This window comes from Bos javanicus, chromosome 26 (genome assembly GCF_032452875.1).
Source record: "Bos javanicus breed banteng chromosome 26, ARS-OSU_banteng_1.0, whole genome shotgun sequence".
Taxonomy (NCBI): domain Eukaryota; kingdom Metazoa; phylum Chordata; class Mammalia; order Artiodactyla; family Bovidae; genus Bos; species Bos javanicus.
This window is the reverse complement of record NC_083893.1, coordinates 16,912,558-16,932,693: the sequence shown is the minus strand read 5'-3', so window position 1 is coordinate 16,932,693 and position 20,136 is coordinate 16,912,558. Positions and strand designations below refer to the sequence as shown.

General features: G+C 47.1%; 1 protein-coding gene across 9 annotated transcripts in view; it reads left to right on the top strand.

Moving 5' to 3' along the window:
* SORBS1 (sorbin and SH3 domain containing 1) overlaps positions 1 to 20,136 on the top strand; it is a 235,601-nt gene that overhangs the window by 18,000 nt on the left and 197,465 nt on the right. The gene's annotated exons all lie outside the window — the stretch shown is intronic.

Genomic DNA, 20,136 nt, shown 5'->3' with positions numbered 1-20,136 from the left:
TGAGGCTGAGCACTCCTGCCCCTGGGGGGCCTGGGTGTGTCTTTACCTCAGGCATAGGGTGAGTAGAAGGCCACCTGGAAAGCCCACCTGAGTTGTTCCCTTGCCTTCAGGGACTTGTGTTGTACCTTAGGGGATGTTTGCAGTTTGGGTTCCTCACTGATTCCCGAGGGGCTGGCGTGGTGGTTGTGGAGAGTGGAGGCCTAGAGGAACAATTCCAGTAAGCCCAGGGTGGCCCAGGGCTGCGGAGCTGCAGCAGGTGAGAGGTGGGTGGGTCCAGTCCTGACTGCCAGAAACTCATTCGATTGTCTCTGGGTATCACCGAAATAAGAACAGATGCAGCTAATTGTCTATTTTTTTCCTTCGTAAAAGGAAGTGGTCACTATGACCACTCACCACCGGAATGTCTGAGAAGGGGGTACCATGTTGCAGTTGCCCTTGGAAGTGACCGTGACGCTTGCCAAGCTCCTTTGTTACTAGTTACTGTTTAATCGGACTCTTGTCCGCCAGGGCCACTCAGGGTAGAGCTGCAGACATGTCTGGGAAAGCCTGGGCACCCATGGCCCTTACTTGAGCTTCTCTGAGCAGTTTTATCTGCACATTGTCAGTGGCGGAGCCCCCTCTTCCAGGTCAGGTACAGGCAAAGCATGTGTGTGTTCTTGTCTTGCGTGGTATATGTCACCAGGTGAGACTTTGGCCTCAGCAGGCCTTCCCCTGTGACCCCTGTGTCAGGCTCTCCCTCCGTTGCCAAGCTTCCATCGCAGCGCCTTTCCCCTGCTGGCCCTCCCAGCCTTCTACCACCTGGGCCCCGCCCCAAGACCTCCTTTCTGAAGCTCTCTGGCCACATGAGCTGCCAGAGTCACCTCCCCACTCCAGACACCCTCTGCCCAGTGACTCCTCTGGTCGTTTATCCGGTCATTACATCCTACTGCTGCTGTGTCATCTTCTGACCTCTCCAGGGGTTCACTCCCTAGTGGTGTGGGCTTGGGTGAGTCACTTAACCTCTGGAGAAGCAACGTAATGTCAAAGCAGGTAACCTTAGTCCCCTCCTAGCATCAGTGTGGAAGGGCAAGCACAGCTCTTGGATGTGGGGCGTTTCTCTAAGGTTGGTGGAAATTTAGGCTCCCCTTGGATCCCATACAGATTTGTGGAGAACTTGGAACTCCTTGTCGGAATGCTGTCTCCAGACTAAATGAGGAAACTTCTCTAATAGTAATTCTTTGCTCATCAAATGTTTGGTGAGTGCCTGTTGTGTCTAGAGGTGTGTGGGGGGTTCAACAGGACTGTACGTTGGGTCTCTTGGGCACGACCTTTAAGGAGCCCCAGCCCTGTGGGGTACTGGGGTACAAAAACTTAACCAAGGAGCTTCCAGCATATCACCCTGTTTCCATCCTTACTACCTGCTGTCACAATTGTGTACACCACCCCCCACCACATACACCAAAGTTCCATAAGAGGTGGAACTTTTTCAGCCTTCTTCACTATGTGCCCAACACATAATGTGCAGTTAGTAAATACTTGTTGAATGAATGCAGTCAAGAATGGCACCATTTAACTTGGGTTTTGCAGGGAGAGTAGGGCTTCCCTGGTGGCTCTGATGGTAAAGAATCTGTCTATAACGCAGGAGACCCAGATTCAATCCCTGGGTGGGGAAGATCCCTTGGAGAAGGAAATGGCAACCCATTCTAGTATTCTTGCCTGGAAAATCCCATGGACAGGAGAGTCTGGCGGGCTACAGTCCATGGGGGTCACAAAGAGTCAGACATGACTGAGTGACTAACACACAAAAGCCTTGCAGGGAGAGTAGGAGTTAGACCTCTGTAGATGGTGCTCTGGCCAGCGCTGGGGTCGGGTGGAGGCAGGAGGAGGAAATGCTGGGAACAAATGCACAGGGATAGTAAAGCCCAGGGTGTGCAGTGTAACTACAGGTCCATTGGAATTGGACCTGCAAAATGCAGAAAGACCGGAAAGGTAAGCTGGGGCCAGAGGGTGGAGAGTCTTGAATTCAAGCTTATGGTAAAGAGACTGGATTTGTTCTACAGTTGATGACCTCACCTTCCAATTTGCTTCTAGGGTGGCTCTGCCTCTTACTCCAATGTGATTATTAATGGAGCCCCCTATCTCTCAGGTGTCCCTCTCTGGGTGATGGTCAGATGGTCCTGCTGTCCTAAAGGCTGTGAGGAGCCCTGGGTGGGACATGGTCAGGCTGGCCTTGGGGAGATCAGTGCCCACAGTCCTTGGTGAAGCCTGGAGGCGGGAGATGAGACATCCCAAGTTCAGGTAATTCAGGCCTGAGCTTGACGAATTGTGGTGACATCTGAAAGAAGGAGATGGTTACGAGAGAGGAGAAAAGCTGAAGTGATACCACACATGGTCTCTAAGATTACTCCAAAGCGAATCTTCCAAAGACAGACCCGCTCTAAAAGTTCCTGCATCCTGGACAAGTGGTCTTCTAACTGGAAGTTAGGGCTGATAAGAAAACCATCTACAACGCGCCTGTTTCCTGAGCAATTAAAAGCCAGAGAAGCTTCTTCCCAGCCTCCAAAACATTCTGGTGCAACACACTGGTATTCATTTTCCTAAACCCCAGCATTGTTCCTTGGAATTTAAAATAGGTTATGAATGTGCCTGATGTCAGGGAAGATAAATCTGTGAGGAGGACTGTAGTCAATACATTTCCTTTTTAAGTAGAAACAATATAAAGAGCTTAATTCAGACCCGAATCAATCTCACTTTGTTGCCGTGATTGTGTAAAACCTGAACTGCTTTATGTCTGACACACTGTTTATATCCCCCAGTGTTCCCCATCTCAGCTGGCCCCGAATGCAGTCAAAGCCTTTTTAGGCCATGCACAGCGCTCTTCTCTCAGGGCTGTTTTCTTGTCTGTTGAAAAAGGGTTGTGCTGTGAGCAGGGATTTCATTTAATCTCTAGGGCTGCTCTTCAGGGTGGCTATTTGATGGTGCCCCCAAATGAGCTTGCTTCCTTTGTTCAGGAGAGTTGGAAGGTTAAATTCTTTGGCTTTTTTTTTCCCATTGAAAAGATAATCACATTAAAAAATGGTTGATACATATACTTTGTTCAGAAGTAAAAATATTACTATAAAAATGTTTATTGAAAAATTTCATTCTCATCCCTGCCAGGTCCACTTCCCTTTCTTCCCAGACCTGGTCCCCATTAGGTGGGCTGAGTATACATTCCAGCTTGCCACAGCAGTCCTACTTTAGGGTCTTTGTCCCCGGGAATCATCAATAACAAACTCTTTCACTGGCAAAACTGATTTCATCCTCCCTGTTTAGGTGATAAATGATATATTCTCTAAAGGTTGGTAATTTTTTTTTTTTTTGAAGTTTCTTATGTATTCCTCCCAATTTTTCTATATGCAGATACATAGGAGGTGATATACATTGCCTTTGTTACGGAACAGTATATCCTGGAAAACTCCACATCAGTAGAAATGGAATTTCCTTATGCTGTTAAACTGTCTTTGGATAGGAATGTTTGCAGACTGGTAGGCAATGACCTTTCTCTTGGTTTATCAGTTTAACTGCTCTTTAAGAGTTGCTTCTGTTTACCTAAGGAGAAACAAAAGGCTGTGGGAAATGAAACGAGCTTCCTTCACTTAGGAAAGCCAGTTCAGTAGTAAACTTATCCAGGAAGCATTTATGAAGTACCAGCTTTATGCCTAAAATGGTGCTAGGCACTTGGGATGAAGTGGGTCTCCCCTTCATTGCCACGTGCCCACATGCTTCAATATCCAGCTCAGATGCCTCAGCTCTTCATGAAACCTTCCCTGATTCCCCAGCCAGAACTCTTTGACATCTGCACACATTCACTTACTCACCCGTTATCTATCCATCCATCCATCCATCCATCCATCCATCCATCCATCCATTTATCCATTTCATGAAGCAGCCTTTACTGAGTTCTTCCTTGTGCCAGGACCCGTGCTAGAAATGAACCAGGTGACAAGCCTCTTTGCTGTCGGAGACGGAGAGAGATGAGCAAACAGGCGATTACAGTGTAGGGTCTTAGCTGGGGTGATAGCATCGTCATTGCTCAGCTGTGGGGAAGCACAGAGAGATGGACACCTGATTACTATCAAGTTTGGGGGAGTTGGGGAGGCTTTCTGAAGACACTTCTTCTAGTGGGACTTACCTTTAATTTCTGCTGTATTTGCTTCATTTTCACTGGTACACTGAGGTCCTTCATCTTCTCAGCTCTAGACCCTTCTCCTGTCACTTCTACCCCTGGTGAAGTGCTCTGAATTTAATAACCACTCAGATATTAAGTGAAAAACAGACCTGGCCATCCTGGTTTATCTAGGCAACTAGTATCCTCAAAGGCCCCTCTAAATAAGTGCCTGCCCCTCCCTTCAGTCCTTTTTTTCCCCCACACTAAGCCTTCTGTGTCCCCACTTCCTCCACTGCCTCTACCCTGTCTCTGATTAATGCTGAAGAGCTGCGTGAATAGAGCCCCAAGTCTCACCCCCTCTTGGGTCTTAGTTTCCTCGTTGGAAGGAGCGGGTTGGGGTCCGACCCCTGAGGACACTGCACCTCTGACATTTCAGAAACAATGCTTTCAGGACTCTGCCAGCGCCTTCTTTTATCTTCTCCTAATAAGTCCAGCTTCCCTTGCAGTTTCCTGGTGCCACAGAGGGTGATTGGTGCACGGTAAGAGATAGCCAGACCTTCTAATAAAGTTGAAAGGGCCACGGGGAGCGCGGGGATGGTGGGGCGAGGGGCCGTGGGCCGCTGTGCTGTGTGGTGTGCGTGGCACTGAAAGGGGATTCAGGTAACGGCTCCGGCCGCTGCTGCACAGGAAACCAATAGTCACGGGACAGGGTTCTGGCCGAATGTCAGCAGACGTTTCCCTAAAACTGTGCTGAGCAGCCTTTCGTGGGAAGAGGTGAGGCTTGTTTGACAACTTGCTTTACACAGGAAATAGGAGGGCCCTGGTGTGACCCAAAAGGAACTGGGACTTAGAGTTTGCCTGTGTGCCTAGCCCTGCTCTGCATGTCTAACATTCCATTAAAGCAGTAGCTCTTCCACTTTGGGGAGCATCATGATCTCTTGGGGGGTTCTTGTTAAAAATGCATATTCCTCTCTGAGGGGAACCCAGGAATCTGTATTTTCCATGCTGTCCCCTAGGTTTGTACAGGTTCTCTGAATATTTTCAGCTGCAAGTTACAAACTCCAACTCAGACTGGCCAGCAGTAGGGAAACTCATTGTCTCTCAGACAGGAGGGGTGCTCCACAGAGCTGCATGACCGCTGTTCACGTGACCTGCAGTGTGACTATGCCCCCCTCCCCTGAGCTGTGCTGTGGGGCGATTCTGAATCCAGAGGTAGGGTGGGCTTTGGAGTTGACTCAGGGGCTCCATGATGTCAACAGGGCCCCAGGTTCTTCCCATCTCCGTCATCTTGGATGCTGGTTTCATCTGCCGGCTGTGGCACTTCCAAACGTTTTAGTCGGACACAGGCACATCCAGAGGAGGAACAAGGACACAGGTCGACTCCTGGCTCGCTCTCAGGTACAGAGGCACCCCCAGCTCTCTTCCACCATGCCTCCTTGGCTGGAGTGGGCCAGTCACTGTTCACTGGGGGTGACCACACTCCTGGAGCCATCTGGAGCAGCGGTGGGAATCCGGATACAGCAGAGTCTCCTGTAGGAAGGAAGAAGGACCAGGGACTAGGGGCTGGGGAGGAGTCCATCGGGGCCCAGCACACAGGTGGTTTGCAGATCACAGACTGAGAAACACTGCCTCCCATCATCCTGAAGGGCTCGGGCTGTGGGTAAGGTTATCTCTGTCTTGCAGATGAGGAAATGAGACTCAACTGAGCTCCAGTGACTTGTAGATAACACACCGCCAGAAGGTTGTGGGCTGGGAGTGAGGGAACTGGGGTGTTTGTGAGGCCTTTTTAGCCCTAGGAGAGTACGTAATCATCCTATTTTGCCTTCCTGAAGTGTCAAAGCAGCCCTTTCATTTCTGATTTCTCCTCCGACTGCAATTACACATGGCAGGGGGCCTGTAGGAAGAATTCTCTGGGCACCAGGAAAACTGTATATTGTGCTTCCCCCACGTCCATGTGGGCAGTGCCTGAAAGCAGTTGAAAAAATAATCTCAGCTCCAGTTTTGGGGGGCTATGCCTGTCAGTCCCTGTGCTGGGTACAGTGGCTACATCATCTTGAATTTTGGCAGCAACCTCTTCAGTTAAGTTGTGTTATCTGGGTATTTCTGGCTGGGGCACTGAGGCTCAGGAAGGAGAAGCTGGTGGGTCCTAGCGGTGGTGGTGGCAGAGCTAGGATGGTCAACACCCAGCGTCCGAGCAAGTGCTCCCTGCTCCATGCTGCAGCTTATCAGCAGCTGCCAGCCCTGTTATGCCCCTGAAGGCAAGTTCTCAGGGAAAGGGGTTTCAGCGTCCAAACAGCTTCAGAGGAGCCGAATGTTTCCTATGGGAATAATTCTCAGGGCATTAGGAAAAATATCCTGAGCATAATAAACACAAGAAAGAAACAGGAAATCTGGTTTTGTTGTATAACCGCTAAAATGCGAATAGGATAAACTCTCCAAAGAACCCAAAGGTTTGTTGGATTTGAAAATGGAAGGCTTTAGGGACTTCCTGGGCAGTTCAGTGGTTAAGACTCCACTCTTCCAGTGCAGGGGGCATGGGTTCAATCCCTGGTTGGGGAACTAAGATCCCACAGGCCACGTGGTGCAGTCAGAAAAAAAGAAAAAGGAAGGTCCTGACTGAGAGGGTAGGAGAACCACCCTGGCTTCAGGAGATGGTAGGTCAGTGGTGGACAGTGTGATAGCGAGGAAGAGAGCTGGCTGTAGGGTCTGAGTGTAAATGCCTCGCTTTCCCCCCCGCCCCCGTCTTGCTTTCGTGCTGTGTGACCTTGGGCAAGTCACTTAGCCTCTCAGAGCAAGATGAGGTCCTAGCTGCAGCTCCCCAGGCCAAGGGAGCAGAGAGGTAAAGGGTGGGGCAAGCCTTGCCAGCTGGGCAGGGCTTGTGGAGGTGAGAATGTCAGGGTGTCAGGACAGAGTAAACCTTGAAGTTTTAAACTTAGTGCTGCTTTAAGGTGGTGAGCTGTTAGTTGTGTCCAGCACAGGGACGCCTCACAGCCGGTGGGGGGACGGTGTCTGGCTGTGGCCTTGTTTCAAGGAGAGATCAGCTTTGCCTGAAAAGCCTCCCTTTTAAGCTCTGGATGTTTGGAGTCCCTCCAAGGGTGCGTTGCCTGGCCTGTGCCTTGGGGAGTATTGCCCACAGGTGTCTGGGAAGAGAGGGCAGCAGGACCAAGTGGGCAGAGGTGAGTTCCCCAGGCTCTGTTCAGAAGGTACAGACCGTGAGTGGTGTAGGAGGACCCTGGGGGCTCTGGGAGCCATGGATACACTGGGAGGAGGGAGCTGACTGTGTGTTGAGGATGGACCACAGGTGTGTGTGGGTTTGGGAGAATCGACAGGTGAGGCCCTTTCCCAGTACAGCCACCACACCTCTCTGATGGTGGTGGCACTGGAGAGACAGTGACTTGACTTTTCGAATATGAACAGAGCAAATAATAGGGATTTTTTTCATTTTCCCAGGGAAGTACATCAGCAACTTTGTAGGGTTTTGAGTCTGCAGCAAAGTATTTCAGATTCCTTTCTCTCTCTCATTCTTCCTGCCCCTCCTCCTTTGTTGACAGCTTCTAAACATTTGTTTAGAACAACTTATGCTTGGCAAATTGAGCTTGGGGCCCAGGTTTCAAAGACCAAAATCATTGCCCTCGAGGAGTCTCCTAGGTAAACAAAGGTGATTACAAACCTGAGTGCTAATGGGCATCACAGGGTCCTCTGGGAGAGGTAGGAGGGAAGGACAGTTACTTCTCAGAGGCCGTGATACCAGAAAGGGGCTGAAAGCTGGGCAGAGCATGTGCCAAGTGGCCCAGCCCTTTGGAAGGCATTCTAGGCAGAGGTGGGTAATAGTATTCATCTGACAGTAACCAAGTTCATAACCAAGTTCACCCTGTTTAAGAGGGTGATGCTCAAGTGGAAGAGACTCAGTCCCTGCCCTGTAGGTGCTCACAGGAAATGATCATGCAGGTGACAGTGTGACTGGACGTGGACAGAGTCCTGTGGAAGCAGATAGGCCCTCAGTCATATAACTCAGTTGTATTTGCTTATCAGTCTTCCTGCCGGGGGTCCCTTAGCAGGTTCTTTCATTACTTCTCACCAGTGAAAGGCTCTGTTTAAGAAGCTAGCTTGCTGCCTGCTACCCTCAGGGTTGATGTACCTTTCCACAACTTGTGGCATCTCTTTATACTTATGGATCTGTTCCTGGTGGAGCCAGCCCTGGATTTAGGAAGTTGGACTTGGGCAAGGTACTTCACCTCTCTGAGCTTTACTTTCACTTATTTAAAAAAAAAACAAATGAAAAAACAGCCGTTGGATTAGGTCAGGTTTTCCATGCAGCAGCCTAGGGATCACCTACCTTAGAATGTTAGGGTGCTCCTTGACATACCGAGTCCTGGGGGGTGGGGGTAGCGCCTCTCCCCATTCATTCAGTCAGACTCTTGGGAGTGGGGCCTGGGATTCTGCTGTTAACAGGCTCTGCAGGTGATGCCTGGACGTCTTAAAGTTTGGGGAGCTGGGCTCCATGACTTCAGCCTCTATTCTTTCCAGCCCTAAGCTCCTCAGCCATAGGTATGGCCACAGGAACTGGAAAAATAAAATGTTAGTTCTCTTGATGTTTTATCCTAGCTCTGATGCCTTCAGCAAACTGCTCCTTAGTTTAGGTGTCCCGAATCTTGACGGTGTGTGCTTGTGAGTGGATCAGCAGGCTGGCTTTGATATTCCTTGAGGAAGAAAAGCCCTGTTGACGTGCACCTGCACGTGGCTGTCAGAATCTGTTTATGAGCTGAATCATTACAATAAACACCCATCTTAACTTTTCATCTCTGGCTTTGCAGTGTTTGCCCGGCTTCCCTCTTCTGAGTCATTCTCCCTTGGCTCCTGCATTCTGACGGGGTCATCTGCATTGTCTAACTTGGAGCCAAAGGTTTCATCCTCTGTTTGATAAATGACATCTCTGCTCTGGGTCGCCTCCGATCATCTTTGTGAGGTTTTTAAGGGAGGCTCACAAGGCTTTAATAGCAGTCCTCATTCTTCTGGTGATGTATCTGAAAACACAGTTTTTAGTGTTCAAAGCCAGTGACTAAGGGCTAGTAATATATGTCTGCTGGGAGTCTCCCTCAGTTTCTTATCCTTTCCCTTCAGAAATCTCCTAAAAGCCCTTAGGATTCCACAGTGTTGGTGATTTTGAGAAGCTGCTTCCTGAAAATATTCTCAGCCTGACTGCTTCATATCACTCAGATATGAATGCAGTGGTCTTAAGTGAGGACATTGTATTTTGTTCCATCATAAAGATGAAACCTTGACACCTAGTATTTTAGGTCTTAAAAAATTAAAAGCTTTCCTCTGGATCTTAGTTCATTTCTCATCTTGTTATTCTGTGCTGTGGTTTTCTTTGTCAAAATTGATCTGTAAACACAGAGTTTTATACTAGTAAATTCTGGTGAAGCCCTCCACACAACCCAGCTGGGAGAAATGCAGAGCTGTCTTGAAACTATGAAAAGAGGTGGATGTGGGCGTGTACCCCAGAAGGCAGGGCTGGTGTGACTCTTTCCTGTGTTCCCCAAGGGTCTTGCACAATTCTCTGCCCACAGTGGCTGTCCAATAGGTGGCTGCTGGAAGAATGGATTTAAAAAATATAATAGATCAGTTGTTAAACTGACGAAGGCGTGCAATTCAAAGGAAGGGGGAATCAGTTTGATTTTGAATTTGCCCTTGGTTCTTTGTGAAGTTTAATTTTCATGGAAATACCAATTAGATGCCCGATTAGTTGCAGTGCAGAATGGCGGAGAGAAGAGGCAGACGTTGCATGCATTCTAAGTACTTTGGTTCATCTGTTCGTTGTTTATTATTTGCCAGTCATTTTATTAGATAATCCCGAGGGACTAACTGACACATCCCTTCATTTTGTGTCCAGGGAAACTGAGGCACAGGAGTGAAGTAACTTCTCTAAATTTACACAGTGTAGCTGTTGGCAGGCTGCTGCTGCTAAGTCGCTTCAGTCGTGTCCGACTCTGTGTGTCCCCATAGACGGCAGCCCACCAGGCTCTGCTGTCCCTGGGATTCTCCAGGCAAGAACACTGGAGTGGCTTGCCATTTCCTTCTCCAATGCATGAAAGTGAAAAGTGAAAGTGAAGTTGCTCAGTCATATCTGACTCAGCGACCCCATGGACTACAGCCCACCAGGCTCCTCCGTCCGTGGGATTTTCCAGGCAAGAGTACTGGAGTGGGGTGCCATTGCCTTCTCTAATTGGCAGGCTAGTTGACCCATAATCAAGACGGATTTAGAGGGCTTCCCTGGTGGTCCAGTGATTAAGAATTCACTTTGCAATGCAAGGGACACCAGTTTGATCCCTGGTCCGGGAAGATTCCCCATGCCTCAGAGCACCTAAGCCCGTGTGCCACAACTACTGAGCTCAGGCTCTACAGCCCGTGCTCCTCAACAAAGGAAGCCACTGCAGTGAAAAGTCCGTGCATCGAGATGAAGAGTAGACCCCTCACACCACAGTTAGAAAAAGCTTAAGTGTAGCAATGAAGACCTAGTGTAGCTAAAAATAAAAAAAAAAATTTTTTTTTTAAAGAATGATTTAGAGGGTACCTCTTCTCTGCTGGAATGCACCAGAATCAAAATTTAGCTTTACAAAAGTTATTAGAGATCAAGGAAGTCCCCTTGGAATGTAGAGTCACTTTGTGACATTCTGTGCCTTGGCTTTTTGGTTTTTGCTGGTCTCTCTGAGGATGGGGAGTTCACTGTTCACTGAGGCAGTTCATTTAATTTTTGAATACTTCTGATTATTATAATTCTTTAATATGAGCTGTTATCAACTTGTCTCATAATTTTCTCTTTTGGGCACCATATCTCAGTGTATCTACACACCGTGATTAATTACTTCATTCATTCAGGCGTATGTGTTGAGCACCAGCATGGTTTCAAGTTCAGAAATAAGAGTAAACAAGAGGTTGGAACTTGCCTGGCTGTCCAGTGGCTTAAGACCCTACCCTTCCAATGCAGGGCGCATGGGTTCGATCCCAGGTCAGGGAACTAGATCCCACATTTGGCAACTAAAGATCCCGCATGCTGCAACTAAGATCCACTGCAGCCAAATAAATAAGTAATTTTTAAAAGCCTTAAAAAAAAAGAGTAAACAAGAGACAAGGTTCTTACCTCCTAGAGTCTGATGTTAGTGTAGTAGAAGGATCATTAAACTAAATGTCAGCAAGTCAAGGCAAAGACATTTACTAAAAGAAAAAAAAAGAAACGAAAGTTTTTTATCACTTGCAACCTGTATGAACTTGGCTAAGACACTTGAGCATCTGTTCTCACTTCATCTTGCAGAGAATATTATCCCATTGGACCTTCCAAAACAGTGGAAGTTCACTGGGGTGATGGTGCCTTGTAAAATGGTAATTGCTGTCTATTACTAAGAGCACTGGTAGCTCTTGCTTCTAGAGCAGCAGTTCTCAAAGCATTGGTCCTCCAGCCAGCAGCATCAGCATCACTGGGAACTTGCTAGAGGTGCAACCACCACCCCAGACCTGCTGATTCTGAAACTCCGGGTGGGTGGGGCCTGAGTTTTTACGAGGGCTCCAGGGGAGTCCGATGCCCGCCCTCACTGAAGAACTACTGTAGACTAGGGCAGTGGTTCTTAGTCTTGACTGCACAGTAGAGTCACCTGAGAGGAGGGCATTTAAGCCTGTACGTGCTGTGTCCTGACAAGTTAGGTCAGAATCTGGGCAGGGCTCCTGTGGAAGCCACTTGTGTGATTCACTTGTGCAGCCGGAGCTGGAGGGGCCAGAGGTTGGGAGGGTGAGGAACACGGATGGTGGAGCTGCCCAGTTTGATGTGAGTCCCCGATCTGCCCCTTGCCAGCTCTGTGGCTTTTGGCAAGAGGACTCTGGCCTCAGTTTCCTCGTTTTCATAATAAGGATAAAAATGCTTATCCCTCAGGGTTGTAACAGTCAAGCGAGATGATGTGTGTTATGTCCCCGAGGATCTGTCTGGGCTGTGGTAAGTGAGCTAGGATGGAATTTCTTGGTGGTGGTCTTGGGGTTTTGAAGTTGATGGTGCTCATCTCTCTACACTAAGCCTCTTTACCACTTCCTTCATAATTTCCAGCCCCCTCTTTTGGAAAACTCTATTTTGTCCATGACTCTCTTTAAAAATCAATGTCCCATATTCCAGCTTTTGAGAATCAACTTTGACACCAACCAATATTTTCTCCATACCATAAATACTCAATAAATCTTGCAGCTACTCAAAAAGATTTTTTTTAATTAATTTATTTTAATTGGAGGCTAATTACTTTACAATATTGTAGTGGTTTTTGCCATACATTGACATGAATCAGCCATGGGGGTACATGTGTTCCCCATCCTGAACCCCCCTCCCACCTCCCTCCCCACTCAAAAAGATTTTATAAATTAAGAGGGAGGGAATATACTTAGAGCTGATTCACATTGTACAACAAAAACCAGCACAATATTGTAAAGTAATTATCCTCCAATTAAAAATACATTTTAAAAAAAGGTTAAAAAAAGCAATGTCCCATTTGACAATATCCATCACAATTACAAATGCATCCACTTTTTGTCCTTGTAATTCCAATTCTTTGTTTTATGCTTATGTCCGCACATGTGAGAAATGATGTTTGTTTCGTACAACGTGGTTTGCAGTAGCACAAGGCTGGGATAACGTAAGTGCTCATCAGGCTAGGGTCTCCAAGCAGGTGAACCCTGTGTGGCCACAGAAGAGAGTGAGACTGCTTCTCAGGTCACTGGTGTAGAACTCTGTAGGATATATACATATATATATATATATATATATATATATATATATATATAAAAGTATCTTTAATATCTTCATTTATTTATTTTTGGTTGTGCTGGGTCTTTGCTGCTGTGTGTGGGCTTTCTTTAGTTGCTGTGAGCAGGGGATACTCTTCATTGCGGTGGCTTCTCACAAGCACAGGCTCTAGGCATGCAGCCTCAACAGTTGCTGGCACACAGACTTGGTTTCCCCTTGGTATGGGGGATCTTCCTGAACCAGGGATCAAACCCATGTCCCCTGCATTGGCAGGCAGACTCTTATCCACTGTGCCACCAGGGAAGCCCTAGAATATGTTTAAGTGAAAAAGGCAGTGTATGGAGCAGCATATACGGTGTGCTGCCGTTTGTGCAAAAAGAGGAGAGCATGCTTATTTGCTTGTACATGCACGCCGTGTCTTTGGAGCACAGAAGAAATGGGTAATGTTGGTTGCCTCTGAGGACAACACTAGGGGACTGCTGGGCTGGGTGGAATAGAGAGTTTGCATGATAAACCATTGGGTGCTTTTCACATTATGTGATTTTAACCCATTAAAGAGTATCATTGAAAGTGTGACATCTTGAGCTTAATCCTGAGCTTGACCGCTGTGGGGTACAGTGGGAGTGTTGCCATTTTCCTGTGAACTGGACACTGGCCTACTTTTGATGCCATTTAAGATTGCATTACTCTTGGCGCTGTGGGCTCCGATGAACCTCACGGTCAGAGACGGCACCCAGTTCTGTTTCACGTGGATGGTTGCCAGGGCAGGTCTCGGACGCGAGGAAGTTTCAAAGTGCTCCCACCCACCCTGGACTGGCACAACCGGCTTTGTTTTTGGCCCAGAATGCTGGGCTGTCAGGATCGTTTGAATCTTGATTCTGCTATCTAAAGCATTAACTCTTTTTTCCTGTCCTGGGCCATCTGGGGCATTGATGAACCTGCCTCTTGCGTCTATCTTTAGTCAAGTCATTGCTGAGAAGACATTGGACAAGGTGCGGAGAAGAATAAAACACTGTGTTGTGCTGACAGCTTGTTTCTCTAGCTTATCATCAAGCCATTGGAGACACCAGGGTACACATCTGTAGAGTGCTGCTGCTGCTAAGTCGCTTCAGTCGTGTCCGACTCTGTGCAACCCCATAGACGGCAGCCCACCAGGCTCCGCCGTCCATGGGATTTTCCAGGCAAGAACACTGGAGTGGGTTGCCATTTCCTTCTCCAATGCATGAAAGTGAAAAGTGAAAGTGAAGTTGCTCAATTGTGTCCGACTTAGTGACCCCATAGACGGCAGCCCACCAGGCTCCTCTGTCCTTGGGATTTTCCAGGCAAGAACACTGGAGTGGGTTGCCATTTCCTTCTCCAATGCATGAAAGTGAAAAGTGAAAGTGAAGTTGCTCAATTGTGTCCGACTTAGTGACCCCATAGATGGCAGCCCACCAGGCTCCTCTGTCCTTGGGATTTTCCAGGCAAGAGTATGGAGTGGGGTGCCATTGCCTTCTCTGATAGAGTGCTGACCGCAGGGCTAATAGGAAGAGAGACCCGGAGCTCATCCAGGTGTAGTAAGTGCTGTGAGACATACACAAAGTACAGTGACAGCCCAAAGAGAGAGTGATGAGCATTCTGTTGGGGTAGTTGTTCAGCTGAATGAATGGTCAAGATGCTTGACTATTTCATTAACTTATCCACAAGTGAATCATGGGAGTTTTTTAAGATGCTTTGCTGAAATCAACATATATAAGATATGTATGTATAGAATCTCATTTCACCTGACCTGTGAGCTTGGTAATCACAAGAAACAACTGGTTGCATTTTGATATAGCTCGGTCATTTGGCCATTGTGGGCCCATAGTACCTTTTCCCAGCGTTCATTCCTTTCTAAAAGTCCTCAAACCATTTGTTCTATAGTTGTGCCAGAAATCATTCTTGGTTTGCAGTTATCAGGGCTTTTTATTTGTAGGTGTCAGCATTGCCTTCCTTCTTGCTTTGAAATTGGGACATTTGCCCATGTCTCGTGCCATCAGACCCCTTTCTCCTTTGTCTGATTTTGAAGTTTATCAGTTGCGGTTCTAAGAAAGTTTTATAGTCAGTTAAATATGCACGAAGGAAATTATATGTTATCTAAGGGAAATTTGGAACCACATCAAAAAGTGGAAAGAATGCTAAAACAAATCAGTCATGGCGTGACCCTGCAGCTCAGCCTCTGTTAACATTTTGGTGTTGTTTCTTCCAACTATGTGAAAAATAATCAAAGCTTACAATCACACTGCTTGAAATGACTATGTGGTTTATAGGGGGAGCCTGATGTGTAAGCTTGTTAGTAAAATTTTAGAGGACTGTGACTCAGGTATGTTTAGAGGGTAGTGGAAGCATCGAAAGAGAAGAAAGGGATCAGCTTCACCTGGGCAAGGGGATGGCTAGGAAAGGCTAAACAGAACAGGGGACCCTTGATAGTTAAACAGAAGTGGTGGTAGGTGGAGAAACAGGCAACAGAATTTTATGTAAGCTACAGTCATAACCATGTGCTAAATGTAGATGAAAAAAACTGCCAGGAAATGTCCCCAGATAATACCATGGTAGGAATGTTGGTTTTATTTTCTCTGGTTTCTCAAATGGGAGTATATTGTCTCTTGTTAGTATTTTTCTTAACACCATGCACATGTGCGCAGTCTTCAGCAACTCAGGGTTGTAGAACTTGGCTAGAGACCTGCTGCAGAGTCAAAAGCTGGGAGCTGAGCTGGGAACCAGGCTGGCAGTGCTCCTGCAGCCCTGTCGTTTCCATTGGTGATACCTGAGGTTGAAGTAGAAAAGCTAATAATCCAAGGTCAGCCCTTGCTTCTCTGTGCCGAAGTTTTACAAAGCAAGTTACTTTCAGGATGTTCTAGTGATAAAGCTTGAGGTAAGTGGGGAGGAAAGTGACGTCACTGGGGGCACAGAGAATGTTTCCATGCAGATTTCTCCTTTTCTCCTTCCCTCACTCAAAAATCATGAAAATTGAACAGGTATTTACTGCTGTCATTTCCCTTGATATTTCTAGCATGCAGATTTCCCACCCGCAGCATTGATTTCCACCCACACACAGGAGGGAGGGGCCCCCAGAACTGGAAAGGGTCTCGCCACATGTCCTCCAGACATTGAGTCCTGTCTGATTTTTCTCCATCACCAGGAAGAGTGGAATTGTTGGACTGTCCTGCATTCACATTTTGGCTTCTCTTACTTGCTGTGAAACTGTAAGCAAGGTCTTTGAGCTCAGCTTTTCATCATTAAATTGGGATGATAAAGTTGACCTCACAGTTGTAAGGATTGAACCAGGTACTTAAGCACGGGTCTAATGCTTGACTTACGAACAGGTGTTGATACATTGTGGCTGCTCTTATTCATTATTATTATTTGATTGCCAGTCACTCAGGTGTGTCCTGTATGTGGTCATGCAGAAAAAACCCTGGGCCTGCGCTCATTATCAGCACTTTGCACCCACGATTCTGAATATTGACATAAAGTTGGCAGGGAGTGGGGTGCTAGTATTTGTGGTTCAACATAAAATAGTGTTTGGCACAATTTCTCTTCAGAGGTCAATTTTTTTTTAAACAAAAGATTTTCTACAAGATCCCCCAGGGGCGACTTCATGATGTCAGGTGTTCCGTTTACATGCATAAAAGCTGTGTTAAAATGGGAAATGTGCATATTTAAGTAAAGCCTCAAGAAATATGTGTCGATTGACTAGAAAAACAAAAAGGGGAATAATTAGCAATAGAAAAGGGAGAAAAGGAGGCCCCCGTGGGTTGGATCTTGGGACATGGAAAAGATTCCTCCTTCCTTTCTGTCTCTGACCTGCCACCGCATTGGGACCTGGCTCTGAGCTTTGAGGACTGGAAGCTTGTCTTGAAGTTAGTGATATGACTTCATACTCTTTGCTGGATCAGCCCCAGTTTTCACTTTTCTGACACTGAGGTCCTGCTGAATTCCAGAATCAGTGTTTCTGGTGACCAGAAAGAAGATCAAACTAGTGAAGGAAGTGAAGTGAAGTTGCTCAGTTGTGTCCGACTCTTTGCGACCCCATGGACTGTAGCCTAACCAGGCTCCTCCCTCCATGGGATTCTCCAGGCAAGAGTACTGGAGAAGGGTGCTGTTGCCTTCTCCAACGGGAAGGAAGGTGTGCCCTTTATCAGGAGAACCTGAAGAGTGAGAAGATTGGCTCAGAAGCTGCCAGAGAAAGGATGATGGAAGAGTTAACTCATGTCTGTTTGTCTTCCTCTTAAGATGAAAAAGTCATCTCTAAATTAGGGCTGACCTATTCAGTCACTGGAGCGCCGAGCTCTGTGTTTGCCTTCTACCTCTGCCTGCTGTTAAATATCAGCTGTATCTGAAGGCGTGGTGTGACCTTCAGCCCTCTCCCTCCATTCTTACTCTTTGGAGACTGGGAAAATAAGGGGTCAAGCAAAAGGGAGAATTTTGGCTCTGAGATCTGGCACACAGTAGCTGTTTAATAAACATTCTTTCTCATCCGGTGCAGGACCCATCTGCGGTGAGTACATCAAATTCAGGGTGTGGATAGAACTGGAACCATACTTTTTGTTTGTGTGTTTTTTAACAGAGTAGGTGGTGTTTGGAGTATTAAGGTTAGTGTGTGTGTGTATACACATATACACACACACACACAGATATATCCATATAAACAAACATCTTTTTGTAGAAATGTCCATTTTAACACATTTTACAAAGAATGAAATATCTGGTCTCAGTTTAGCCGCCTACTACCCTTTCTCTTAATTTGTAGAATCATACCTTTAGATCTCATAAATTAGATCTATCCTCAGTCTTACTGCAGTCTCTTAAACCTTCCAGCATTTATTGCAAAGTGTTTTTCGCTTTTTCATGCTCTTCACTGGACAAACATAATGCTTCATTTGTTTTTAAATAACTTAAAGTGTTTGTTTTATAAATCAAGGTGTATTTTATCATTCCATTTGAAAGGTTTTGCCTAAGTCTTTGTGACTCCATAGACTGTACAGTCCATGGAATTCTCTAGGCCAGAATACTGGAGTGGGTAGCCTTTCCCTTCTCCAGGGGATCTTACCGACCCAGGAATCGAACCGGGGTCTCCTGCATTGCAGGCGGATTCTTTACCAACTGAGCTATCAGGGAAGCCCTTGCCTAAGTATATTTAGGCATTTAAAAGCTTGTTTTAGATGCTAAAAATGTCTTTGAACTCTGTGTTTGGTATCTTCCTGGGTGGTGGGTCTGCTCAACATTTGTCAGTTTGCTTTTCTTATTTTGCGGGAGATGGGGTGCTGATGTCATGGAGTTGGTTGGTTAGGTTTGTTATGTCTTTGATGTCTGCTGTGTGGCAGCAAGGCTGAGGGGAATCACATACTGCCCTCTTGAACAGCCTTGGAAAGTAGGGCTAGGGGAGCAAGACCAAGGCTACCGAGGCAGCGTCAGGTGGAGGCAACTTGACACTAGGCTTCCTGTTACTATCATTCTCTTTATTTTTTATTCTCTCTCTCTCTCTTGTTTTTGGTTGCATGGTTTTCAGGATCTTAATTCCCCAACCAGGGATTGAACCAGGCCCTTGGCAGCAAAAGCGCAGAGTCCTAACCATGGACCTCCAGGGAACACCCCCTTCTCTTTTGTTCTTGCTGTGTGTTCCTTGTTGCTCCTACTTTTCCAGCCGCTGAAATACTTTGTATACATTATTGGACTTCCTGCATCTAGGCTTGTGGTAAAGAAGGGGGCTGTGCCTTCCTTCACTCCCCCTTCTGCTCCTCCTCATAGTTCAGACTTTCTTTTGATGAACATTTTAGATAATGTCCTTGGCCATTTCCCCACGTCTTGCCATACATGTAGAAGTCAGTATGGGTTTTGCAAAGAGGGTGATGGCTCAGGGGTCAGCAGCCTTCCCCAGGATGGATGTCAGCTGCCTGTGACTCCTATTTTGGTGCTGGGAGGTGACTGTGCTCACCCTTGGCGGGGACCGGCAGTGGGTGGTGACTTTCACCAGGGCCGGCAGCAGCATAGGCTCAAGTGCCGCTGAGGCCTGGCCAACTGGGCTCCTTGGCTCCCACTGTGCCCACCGCTGACTTCACCTTCAGCTCTTGTATTTTGGCTTCTGGAGTGTCGTTTGTACTGGCCATTTAGTCTGTGCTGTTCCACAGCCTTTTCATCATTGGAATTATACAGCTTGAACATTTTTGACCTTGTAAGGCTCTGTAGAAGAGACTGTAAATTCCAGATCACTCGCTACAGCTGGGGCTGACGCTAGGGAGCGACTGTGGCTTAGGTGGATGGCCTTGGTCTCTGAAGGCTGTTCTGCAGTAGGTCTTGAGTATATGTTGAACACATCTCAGAGGGAGCTGATGCTGTATGGAAAACTGTGGTGGGCTTGAGCCCAAGGGAAGCTTGGGGATATATACCTGCTTCTTTCACAGCATATGATTTTTTTTCCCCCTCAATTTCCTGATGGTTCTAGTGATTCTGGCTTAATTAAGTGTATGGTAAACAGTCTCCTTTAGCTTGTTGCTTGAAAGTGAAAAGAAAGTATTTGTGGCTTCAGTTTGTGTCCAGCTCTGCTGCCCCATGGACTGTACCCGCCAGGCTCCTCTGTCCGTGGAATTCTCTAGACAAGAATGCTGGAGTGGGTAGCCGTTCCCTTCTCTGAGGGATCTTCCCGACCCAGGGATCGAACCTGGCTTTCCTGCATTTCAGGTGGATTCTTTGCTATCTGAGCTACCAGGGAAGCCCCAGAGTCCCAGCTTGTTGCTTATCCTTGCTTTATTCCAAGTCAGTTTCAGGGAACCTAGTAGGAAAGTCTGTGGCCTGTCATTCCTTCCATCCCCACCTGGAACCTCAAAGTCTCTAGTTAACCTTCACTTCGGGTGATGGAGGGCTGAGCCACAGCATGGTGGGGTCGTGGCAGGGGCCAGGCAGATGTGATTTTGTGATAGGTTTTGACTGATAGGCATGGTTATGTGCTCAGTGGGTCTCCTCTTGTAATGACCATCCAGCCCACTTTAATATTTCTGGGGAAACAGCTTCCCTGGGGCCCAGGGAGGTGAAGGACTTATCCTGGGTTGTATAGTCATGGAAGGACCCAGAACAGTTGTCTTTCTGCAAGTGTATTTTAACCATGTTGCATTGAGTCACCGAAGCCTGTATACCCTTCAGTCTGGAGAAACTTACACTCAGTGTGGGGAGAGGAACCTGAATATGGCTAATAGCAGACCCTTTGCAATCA